Source organism: Leopardus geoffroyi, chromosome D4, assembly GCF_018350155.1.
Source record: "Leopardus geoffroyi isolate Oge1 chromosome D4, O.geoffroyi_Oge1_pat1.0, whole genome shotgun sequence".
Taxonomy (NCBI): Eukaryota; Metazoa; Chordata; class Mammalia; order Carnivora; family Felidae; genus Leopardus; species Leopardus geoffroyi.
This window is the reverse complement of record NC_059342.1, coordinates 30,522,941-30,535,003: the sequence shown is the minus strand read 5'-3', so window position 1 is coordinate 30,535,003 and position 12,063 is coordinate 30,522,941. Positions and strand designations below refer to the sequence as shown.

The following is a 12,063-nucleotide window of genomic DNA, read 5'->3' as shown; positions in this document are numbered from 1 at the left end:
TTCAGCAGCTAAGTGTCTGAACTCTGGAATCAGATGGCCTGGGTTTGAATCATGGCTTTGCCACTTACTAACTCTGGGTCCTTGGACAAGTTATTTAACCACTCTGAGCCTCAATTTCCTTATCTTTAAAATGTGGACAATGAAATAAAGTATCTGATTCATAGGATGTGGATTGAATGAGATAATAGAGATGAGCACTTAGAACAATGCTGGACACGGAAAATGCCCAGTAATGTTAACTGTTGTTAAATATTTCTATTTCTTGAGGTCAGCCTGTTTTTGAGCTGACCTCTTTTCACCCCAGACAGAATTGGTTCTTCCTATAGTGCATGGCTTCAATATTTTTTTTTTCTGTTACATATACAGTTGACCCTTGAACGACACGTAAATGAACTGTGTGGGTTCATTTATGTGTGAATTTTCTCAATAAATACATACAGTACTGTAAGTATATTTTCTCTTCCTTATTATTTTCTATTTTTATTATAGATATTGACTCTTTATTAGCTTTATATACTTAAATATCTCATTCCAGCATGTGACTTGTCTTTGTTACTTAGGGTTTTTCTTTTCTTTTTTTCTTAGAGTACATAATTTATTTAAATTGAAGTTCGTTAACATACAGTGTAGTATTAGTTTCAGGAGGAGAAACCAGTGGTTCATCACTTCCATATAACACCCAGTGCTTATCCAACAAGTGCCCTCCTTAATGCCCATCACCCATGTAGCCCATCCCAACACCAACCCTCAGTTTCTTCACTGTGTTTAAGAGTCTCTTATGGTTTGCTTCCCTCTCTGTTTTTGTCTTATTTTTCCTTCCCTTCCCCAGTGATCATCTGTTTTGTTAATTAAATTCCACATGAGTGAAATCGTATGATACTTGTCTTTCTCTGACTGACTTATTTCATTTAGCATAATACATTCTAGCTCCATCCACATTGTTGCAAATGGCAAGATTTCATTCTTTGTGATCACTGAGTAATATTCCATTGTATATATATACACCACATCTTCTTTATGCAGTCATCAGTTGATGTCCATTTGGCTCTTTCCATGATTTGGCTATTGTTGATAGTGCTGCTAAAACATTGGGGTGCATGTGCCCCTTCAGAATCAGCATTTTTGTATCCTTTGGATAAATACCTAGTAGTGCAATTGCTGGGTCGTAGGGTAGTTCTATTTTTAATTTTTTGAGGGCCCACCATACTATTTTCCAGAGGGGCTACCCCAGTTTGCATTCTCATCAATAGTTCAAGAGGGTTCCCGTTTCTCTGCATCCTTGACAACATCTGTTGTTTCCTGAGTTGTTAATTTTAGCCATCCTAACAGGTGTGAGGTGGTATCTTATTTTGGTTTTGATTTGTATTTCCCTGATGATGAGTGATGTGGAGCATCTTTTCATATGTCTGTTAGCCATCTGGATGTCATCTTTGGAAAGGTGTCTCTTCATGTCTTCTGATTACTTCTTTATTGGATTATTTGTTTTTTGGGTGTTGAGTTTGATAAATTCTTTTTTTAAAATTTTTGTTTAATTTATTTTTTAAGTTTACATCCAAGTTAGTTTACATATAATGCAACAATGATTTCATTGTTCAGGAGTAGATTCCTTAATGCCCCTTACCCTTTTAGCCCACCCCCTCTCCTACAACCTCTCCAGTAACCCTCTGTTTCTTCTCCATATTTAAGAGTCTCTTATGTTTTTGTCCCCCTCCCTGTTTTTTACTATTTTTGCTTCCCTTCCCTATGTTCATCTGTTTTGTATCTTAAAGTCCTCATATGAGTGAAGTCATATGATATTTATCTTTCTTTGACTAATTTTGCTTAGCATAATACCCTCCAGTTCCATCCATGTAGTTGCAAATGGCAAGATTCCATTCTATTTGATTGCTGAGTAATACTCCACTGTATATATATACCGCATTTTCTTTATCCATTCATCCATGGATGGACATTTGGGCTCTTTCCATACTTTGGCTACTGTTGATAGGGCTTCTATAAACATTGGGGTGCATGTGTCCCTTTGAAACAGCATCCCTGTATCCCTTGGATAAATACTTAGTAGTGCAATTGCTGGGTCATAGGGTAGTTCTAGTTTTAATTTTTTGAGGAACCTCCACACTGTTTTTCAGATTGGCTGCCCCAGTTTGCATTCCCACCAGTAGTGCAAAAGAGGTCCTCTTTCTCCTGATCCTCGCCAACATCTCTTGTTGCTTGAGTTGTTAATGTTAGCCATTCGGACAGGTGTGAGGTGGTATCTCATTGTGGTTTTGATTTGTATTTCCCTGTTGATGAGTGATGTTGAGCATTTTTTCATGTGTCAGTTGGCCATCTGGATGTCTTCTTTGGAGAAGTGTCTATTCATGTCTTTTGCCCATTTCTTCACTGGATTATTTGTTTTTTGCGTGCTGAGTTTGCTAAATTCTTTATAGATTTTGGATACTAACCCTTTATCTGATATGTCATTTGCAAATATCTTCTCCCCTTCTGTTGGTTGCCTTTTAGTTTTGCTGATGGTTTCCTTTGCTGTGCAGAAGTTTTTTATTTTTATGAGGTCCCAGTAGTTCATTTTTGCTTTTGTTTCCCTTGCCTCTGGAGACGTGTTGAGAAAGAAGTTGCTGTGGCCGAGGTCAAAGAGGTTTTTGCCTACTTTCTCCTCTAGGATTTTGATGGCTTTCTGTCTTACATTTAGGTCTTTCGTCCATTTTGAGTTTATTTTTGTAAATAAATAAAAAAAATTTTTTTTCTTAGAAGTGGTCCAGGTTCATTTTTCTGCATATTGCTATCCAGTTTTCCCAGCACCACTTGCTGAAGAGACTGTCTTTATTCCATTGGATATTCTTTCCTGCTTTGTCAAAGATTAGTTGGCCATACGTTTGTGGGTCCATTTCTAGATTCTCTATTCTGTTCCATTGATCTGTGTGTCTGTTCTTGTGCCAGTATCATACTGTCTTGATGATTACAGCTTTGTAGTACAGTTTGAAGTCCAGGATTGTGATGCCTCCTGCTTTGGTTCTCTTTTTCAAGATTGCTTTGGCTATTTGGGGTCTTTTCTGGTTCCATACAAATTTTAGTATTGTTTGTTCTAGCTCTGTGAAGATGCTGGTGTTATTTTGATAGGGATTGAATTGAATGTGTAGATTGCTTTGGGTAGTATCGACATTTTAACAATGTTTGTTCTGCCAATCCAGGAACATGGAATATTTTTCCTTTTTTGTGTGTGTCTTCTTCAATTTCTTTCATAAGCTTTCTATAGTTTTCAGTATATAGATTTTTCACCTCTTTTGGTTAGATTTATTCCTAGGTATTTTATGGTTTTTGGTGCAGTTGTAAATGGAATCAATTCCTTGATTTCTCTTTCTGTTGCTTCATTGTTGGTGTATAGGAATGCAACCGATTTCTGTGCATTGATTTTATATCCTGCAACTTTGCTGAATTCATGGATCAATTCTAGCAGTTTTTTGGTGGAATCTTTTGGGTTTTCCATATAGAGTATCATGTCATCTGTGAAGAGTGAAAGTTTGGCCTCCCCCTGGCTGATTTGGATGCCTTTTATTTCTTTGTATTGTCTGATTGCTGAAGCTAAGACTTCCAATACTATGTTGAATAACAGTGGCGAGAGTGGACATCCCTGTCTTGTTCCTGACCTTAGGGGGAAAGCTCTCAATTTTTCTCCATTGAGGATGATATCAGTGGTAGGTCTTTCATATATGTCTTTTGTGATCTCGAGGTATGATTCTTCTATCCTTACTTTCTTAAGGGTTTTTAGCAATAGAGGATGCTGTATTTTGTCAAATGCTTTCTTTGCATCTATCGAGAGGATCATGTGATTCTTCTCCTTTCTTTTATTGATGTGATGCATCACATTGATTGTTTTGCAGATATTGAACCAGCCCTGCATCCCAGATGTAAATCCCACTTGGTCGTGGTGAATAATTTTTTTAATGTATTGTTGGATCTGGTTGGCTAATATCTTGTTGAGGATTTTGCATCTGTGTTCATCAGAGAAATTGGTCTGTAGTTCTCCTTTTTAGTGGGGTCTTTGTCTGGTTTTGGAATCAAGGTAATGCTGGCTTCATAGAAAGAGTTTGGAAGTTTTCCTTCCATTTCTAATTTTTGGAACAGCTTCAAAAGAATAGGTGTTAACTCTTCCTTAAATGTGTGGTAGAATTCCCCTGGAAAGCCATCCAGCCCTGGACTCTGGTTTTTTAAGGAGATTTTTGATTACTTTCCTGGTTATGGGTCTGTTAAAATTTTCTATTTCTTCCTGTTTCAGTTTTGGTAGTTTATATGTTTCTAGGAATTTGTCCATTTCTTCCAGATTGCCCATTTTATTGGCATATAATTGCTCATAGTATTCTCTTAGTATTTTTATTTCTGCTGTGTTGGTTGTGATCTCTCCTCTTTCATTCTTGATTTTATTTATTTCGGTCCTTTCCTTTTTCTTTTTGACCAAATTGGATAGTGGTTTATCAATTTTGTTAATTCTTTCAAAGAACCAGCTTCTGGTTTTATTGATCTGTTCTACTGTTTTTTCTTTGTTTGTTTGTTTTTGTTTTTGTTTTCAATAGCATTGATTCCTGCTCTAATCATTATTATTTCTTGTCTTCTGCTGGCTTTGGGTTTTATTTGCTGTTCTTTTTCCAGCTTGTTAAGATGTAAGGTTAGATTGTGTATCTGAGACCTTTCTTCCTTCTTTAGGAAGACCTGGATTGCTATATACTTCCCTCTTATGACTGCCTTTGCATCCCAGAGGTTTTGGGTGGTAGTGTTATCATTTTCATTGGCTTCCATGTACTTTTTAATTGCCTCTTTAACTTCTTGGTTTACCCATTCATTCTTTAGTAGGATGTTCTTTAGGCTCCAAGTATTTGTTATCTTTCCAAATTTTTTCTTGTGGTTGATTTCGAGTTTCATAGCGTTGTGGTCTGAAACTATGCACAGTATAACCTCAATCTTTTTGTGCTTGTTGAGGACTGATTTGTGTCCCAGTATGTAATCTATTCTGGAGAATGTTCCATGTGCACTGGAGAAGAATGTATATTCTGCTGCTTTAGGATGAAATGTTCTGAAACAATCTGTTAAGTCTATCTGGTCCAGTGTGTCATTCAAAGCCATTGTTTCCTTCTTGATTTTCTTCTTAGATGATCTGTCCATTGTTGTAAGTGGGATGTTGAAGTCCCCTACTATTATGGTATTTATAATCAGTGAGTTTATGTTTATGATTAATTGATGTATATATTTGGGTACTCTCACATTTGGAGCATAAATGTTTACAATTGTTAGATCTTCTTGGTGGATATACCCCTTAATTATGATATAATGCTTTTCTTCATCTCTTGTTACAGTCTTTATTTTAAAGTCTAGATTTTAATCTAGATATAATCTGATATAAATATGGCTACTCCAGCTTTGTTTTGTCGACTGTTACCATGAAAGATGGTTCTCCATCCCCTTGCTTTCAATCTGAAGGTGTCTTTAGGTCTAAAGTGGGTCTCTTGTAAACAGCATTTAGATGGATCTTGTTTTCTTATCCATTCTGTTACCCTATGTCTTTTGATTGGAGCATTTAGTCCATTGACGTTTAGAGTGAGTACTGAAAGATATGAATTTATTGCCATTATGTTTCTTGTAGAATTGGAGTTTCTGGTGGTGTTCTCTGGTCCTTTCTAGTCTTTGTTGCTTTTGGTCTTTTTTTTTTTCTTTTTTTTTTTCCATCTTTTCTCCCTTCAGAGAGCCCCCATTAAAATTTCTTGCAGGAGTGGTTTAGTGGTCATGAAATCCTTTAATTTTTGTTTGTCTGGGAAACTTTTAATCTCTCCTTCTATTTTGAATGACAGTCTTGCTGGATAAAGAATTCTTGGCTGCATATTTTTCTGATTCAGCACATTGAATATGTCCTGCCACTCCTTTCTGGCCTGCCAAGTTTCTGTGGATAGGTCTGCTGCAAACCTGATCTATCTTCCCTTGTAGTTTAAGGACCTTTTTCCCCTTGCTGCTCTCACGATTCTCTCCTTGCCTGAGTGTTTTGTGAATTTGACTGTGATATGCCTTATTGATGGTCGGTTTTTGTTGAATCTAATGGGAGTCCTTTGTGTTTCCTGGATTTTGATGTCTGTGTCTTTCCCCGGGTTAGGGAAGTTTTCTGCTATGATTTGCTCACATAACCCTTCTACCCCTTTTTCTCTTTCTTCATCTTCTGGGACCCCTATGATTCTAATGTTGTTCCTTATTAATGAGTCACCAATTTCTCTAATTCTTGTACTCTTTTGCCTTAGTCTCCCCTTTTTTTTCCTGCTTCATTATTCTCCATAAGTTTGTCTTCTATATCGCTGATTCGCTATTCTGCCTCATCCATCCTTGCTGCCGTGGCATCTATTCATGGTAACAGCTCAGTTATAGCATGTTTTATTTCATCCTGACTAGCTTTTACTTCTTATCTCCACAGAGAGGGATTCTAATCTGTTTTTGACCCTAGCTAGTATTCTGGTTATTATGATTCTAAATTCTGGTTCAGATATCTTGCTTGTATCTGTGTTGCTTAAGCCCCTGGCTGTCGTTTCTTCCAGCTCTTTCTTTGTGGTGAATTCCTTCATTTCATCATTTTGAAGGAAGAAAAGGAATTGATAAGGTAAAAAAAAAAAAAAAAAGAAAATTAAAAAATTAAAAACAACACACGCAAATCAAATGCATGATGCTAGATTCTAGGTATGTTTTGGTCTGGTTATTGAAAGGAGCTTGATAGAAAAAAAGGGAAAAAAAAGAAAAAGTTTAAAAATTTGAGAAAATGAATACAGTGAAATAGAATAAAATGAAATGGAAGTAAAATAGAATTTGAAAAATTTACAAAAGAAGTAAAAAATATAGTTAAAAAAATAAAAATATTTAAAAAAAAAATTTTTTTTTTCAACGTTTTTATTTATTTTTGGGACAGAGAGAGACAGAGCATGAACGGGGGAGGGGCAGAGAGAGAGGGAGACACAGAATCGGAAACAGGCTCCAGGCTCTGAGCCATCAGCCCAGAGCCCGACGTGGGGCTCGAACTCACGGACCGCGAGATCGTGACCTGGCTGAAGTCGGACGCTTAACCGACTGCGCCACCCAGGTGCCCCAAAAATAAAAATATTTTTAATAAAAATTGAAAATAAAAATAACTTTTTTCTCTCTGTATTCAAGAAAAGAAATGAAAAAGAAAAAAAAAGAAAATTGAATAGATGGGCCCGTGAACAGACTGAAATATGATTGAAATTACATTGGTTTCCCCTAGAAGTCAAACTATGAAGCACTTTATAGTCCACAAACTAGGCAGGCGGAGAGATTTGTGATGTTCCTGAAGAGTGAGGTTGGCCCAGTTGGGTGGGGCTTAGTGCAACAACTCCATTCTCCACTAAATGGCACTGCTTAGATTACTGGGGTGATTGTTGTGGTGCTTGTAGGTATGTATGAGCATGTGCAGGAGGGGTGAAAATGGCATCACCCAGCTACCCAGTCTCTAGTATTGGAACTCTGTGCTCTCCCCAATGAGCAACTGCACACCTGTACTTTTTCTCCGGCTTCTGTCTACTCCCCGCTTTTACACTGTCTGTGACCAAGGCATCAGGTTGTCAGGCCGCACCTCCTTCCTGAGTTTTATCTCACATGTGGCTGTGTTTCCCAACCCCTCACTTCTGAGGGGCTGTGGCTTTCACCCACTCAGATCCTCTGGGAGAGAGTCTCACCAAGCAATGGCTGAGTGTCGGCTGCACCCAGGAATGTTCGCGGGACCATGCTGCTGCTGATTCCCAGAGACTGCGGCTGGGTGGCAGCCTGCCCCAGAAAAAGTTCACGTGATCGTGTAGCAGCAGTGTTTCAGGGATTATGGAAAATCACAACACACATCTGGCACCAGGCTTCACCCTTAATGACCTTGCTCCAGCACCAATGAATGTGGTTGTTCTCTGGGGTCTGCTGGGACTGGGTGGCTGCATAACCTCTACCAAATGCCCTTCCAGCAGTGGAACCGTTTCTCCCCGTGTGGCCTGAGAACCTCCCGGACTCCACTCTGCTCCTGGGGATTTGCCCTTCCCACCAGAGCACCGCCAAGTATTGAGCTGTGGAGTTTCAGACTCTGTGCTCCCCCTGTTTATAGAGTCTTAATGGAATTTAAACCCTTTCCTTTCTCCTTTCTCCCTTTTTAGTTCAGTCCCTGTGGCTGTTTCCAGTTTTCTACTTTCCAGCTGCTTTTGGAGGGGAGGTACTTTTCCTGAACTCTCTCCCTATCTGTGTCCTCTCTCCACAAGCAAAACAGCTCCCTTCCCTCCGTGGCTTCTCTCTCCCCCAGTTCACTTCTTCGTGCCGTGTACCTGCTGAGTTCTGTGGTTCAGGTTGTGCAGATTGTTGTGTTAATCCTCAAATCCATTTTCTAGGTGTGCAGGATGGTTTAGTGTTGATCTGGCTGCATTTCATGGACGCGAGACACACAAAAAACTTTCATGCTGTTCTACCATCTTGGCTTCTCCCTGAGTTTGATCAGTTCTTTATAGATTTTGGATACTAACCCTTTATCTGATATATCATTTGTAAATATTTTTTCCCATTCCATTGGTTGCCTTTTAGTTTTGTTGATTGTTTCCTTCACTGTGCATAAGTTTTTTATCTTTTTTTTTTTTTAATTTTTTTTTTCAACGTTTATTTATTTTTGGGACAGAGAGAGACAGAGCATGAACGGGGGAGGGGCAGAGAGAGAGGGAGACACAGAATCGGAAACAGGCTCCAGGCTCTGAGCCATCAGCCCAGAGCCCGACGCGGGGCTCGAACTCATGGACCGCGAGATCGTGACCTGGCTGAAGTCGGACGCTTAACCGACTGCGCCACCCAGGCGCCCCAATAAGTTTTTTATCTTGATGAGGTCCCAATAACTCATGATTTTCTTAATAATATTTCCTTTTCTCTAGCTTACTTTATTGTAAGAATACAGTATTCAATGCATATAATATACAAAATATGTGTTAATTGACTATGTTGTCAGTAAGGTTTCTGGTCTACAGTAGGCTATTAGCAGTTAAGTTTTTGGGAAGTCAAAAGTTATACCTAGATTTTTGACTGGGGGGGGGGGGTTGGCACCCCTAGCTTCTGTGTTGTTCAGGGATCAGCTCTACTTTACCTTCAGGGGTCAAATTTTAATTCTGAAACTGCTCTTGAAGGAAACTCCAATTTTGGCATAGTGTATTTTTCAAAATCCTTTCTCGAAGTTTCTCACTCAAAGCATTGGATCACTTATTTTTTCACAGTAAGAGAAGCCATTATAAGCTTCTGAGCACATTCTTGGTTTTCGGAACAATTGGTACTGGGCTCATCTGTCCCTTTTCTTTAGCCCCTGCTCAAGGAATGACTTAGGGCTCATACATATGCATCCCAACCCTTGATTCCAGAGGATTCTGATGCTCAGCTTCTTACTTATTTTCACTCTTTCAAGTTTGCATTTCAAACTTGCTTTTTCTAACCACCAAACCTCTGTCCCCTGTTGAAATATAATTACAGAACTATAACACTTAAAAAATATATGTTAAATGAATGGAATGGTGAAAAGGGTAGGATTTTAATTTTTTTTCGAATTATGGTAGAAAGATTCAGCTCTTGAAAATGCTGTTTGTAATCAGGAGTTTGTAAATAAAACATATGATTGAGTTTAATTATGTCAGGAAGGTAAACTGGATTGTGGGACCTAAGATAATTTAATGCAGGCAAAAGTAAAATATAGGCTGAAATTTAAGTTGACAAACTAGATTTTAAAAAGCTTGCTCTGCAAGTCTTTTTAATATTGCTGAAAAATTACAGGCTCCAGTTCATTCATACCAGTGGCTGACCCAGGCCTTGGGCCTTGGAGGTGATTATTCTAGTCTCTTTCTGCCCCAGTAGCAGATCTTTTGATCCCACTGAAGCAGTAATATATTCCTTAATGGAAACACAGAAGTATCAAATATTTTCTAATCACAGGATAAAAAAATGTTTTATTCTTTGAACCTTCACTTCTCCCACCAAGATGTAACAGATAAGAGAAAACAGGACCCTGCAGATAGCTGGGGCATAGGAGCAACGGCACTTTAAAGACTGCAGATATTCCCACATTCTCAACAAATCAAATCTTTGTGTAAGATTGGTGCTTTGGGAGGATGGACCATAGTTATCCCACGATTTTGGCATCCCTGGCACACCACTGAGAGCTTGGGTAGGAGTGTGTTCTTACTAGAGATGGGTGAGATGAGATTACTTGAAATTCTTTGAAATCTGGAATTAGAGTAATGTGCTAGGGTGCCACTGTGGTTTGTGAAAGGACTGTAAAAGTGGCCCATTATTATTTGAACATTTGTGTTGAATTTATGTATATGCTCATTCATGGAATGATAACCAGCACAAGTTGTAAACGAGGTCATTTGTGTTCTATTTGTGACTGCTGCCGGTTTGCCATACAATTTTGGGTAAATCAGTTATTTTTTTGTGTCATTTTCAGAAATGGTAAGAACCTTGGAGCAGGAGTTCTGCTCCAGGGTTTCCATGTGAGCACCTCCATCTCTTGGAGATCTATAAGCTCAAATATACTGTTGGCATCTGTTGTCTGAATGTGTATCATATATATGTGCTATTATTTTTCAAATGTACATAGATGATATCTGATCTAAAAAATACAGAATGGCAAGAAGCTGCTAATTCAACAATGCCTTTAAATATCTGCATTTTGTTAATCCACGGATGCTAAAAGCAAAACTACTGTCAAGTGGAGGTTGACATTTTTAGTGTTAAAAGTGGTATGGTTTCCTTTGTACTGAATTAATAGAAGTTCTTTTAGTTTAGAACCTTGTTCTTAGCCAAAGGACTATATAGGGTGCACATTTGCATATAGAAAGGTTGTTTCTTGGAAAGAAAATTGTAATACACTACTTTGATCCTTGTGGATATATCTATATATATCTATACATCCATGTCTATATATCTATCTATGTGTATCTATTTATCTTCCCTCTGGGGACACCTGGTGGTGATACTGAGAAGTGCAGCCTTTTGGTCTAGAGGCCATCTTTTACTTAGGACATTGGCTAATTCAGACTCCTCCAGACCTTGGAGAGGGGAGCTCCTTCTGTGCTCTGCCCAGCTGATGAGTTTGTCCACACTCATGGATACTGAGATCTTATATCCAAGGTATTCTCCAATTCTGAATGTAAGTGGAGGTGTTTTCACTAAAATTAGGATGGAGAAAACGTTGCATGATTAGAACCCTGGGGTAGGAATTTTTAAATAAAAATAAAGGTAAAAACTATGACTGCTTTGGGTTTAAGTCTGTACTAATTTAGGAAGCCTGCAGGAAACTTTTCTGTATCCGCTAAGTTGGGTGAGACCCCTTCTCTGTGCTATAATCTCTGGTATTTTATTAGACTCACCTCCTCCAGGGCAGATGTTGTGGGTTATGTACTCTTACTATCTGGACCTAGCAGAGTAGGCACTCAGTAACATCATATTGAGTTTTTTAATCTTTTTATTTTATGCATGAATAGGATTATTTATAGTTCCTGGGGCTATGAATTAATGTTGAATTTATGAAAATTATAAACATAAAAAACTTAGATTTTTTAAATCTAAGTTTTAATTTAAGGCTTTAATCTAAGCCTTTAAATTCAGTTTATGAATACTGTTGCTCTCTTTATAAAGTTACTAATTTTTGTATTAACATAGCATTTACTTTCATTATTTATTAATGGTTTATTAACTCAAGTTTAGCTGATTAAAACCTCCTAAACAATTTAGTGTACGTTGGTCTCATTTACCAAAAAAAATTAAGCATTTTAAACTGCATTTACAAATACAATTCACCTGATTTTTCTCCAGCTATTCTAAGCCCTAATAAAGCCCTAGCAAAGCTTATGAGCCAGGTTGCTTAACACACCTAAGCAACTCTTTGAAATCTAATAAACCAAACTTAGAAATGTGGTAAATCAGCTTCTTTTAAACATCAGATACTGTGTTCAGATGGACTCAGATTTTCTTACTTCTTTATCGTACGTTTTTCTTTTTTATTTGTTTAAAGCATTTGTG

At 37.9% G+C, this 12,063-nt stretch overlaps 1 protein-coding gene across 3 annotated transcripts in view; it reads left to right on the top strand.

Annotated features, from left to right (window-relative positions):
* Positions 1–12,063, top strand: part of SLC35D2 (solute carrier family 35 member D2) — a 59,618-nt gene that overhangs the window by 44,464 nt on the left and 3,091 nt on the right. The gene's annotated exons all lie outside the window — the stretch shown is intronic.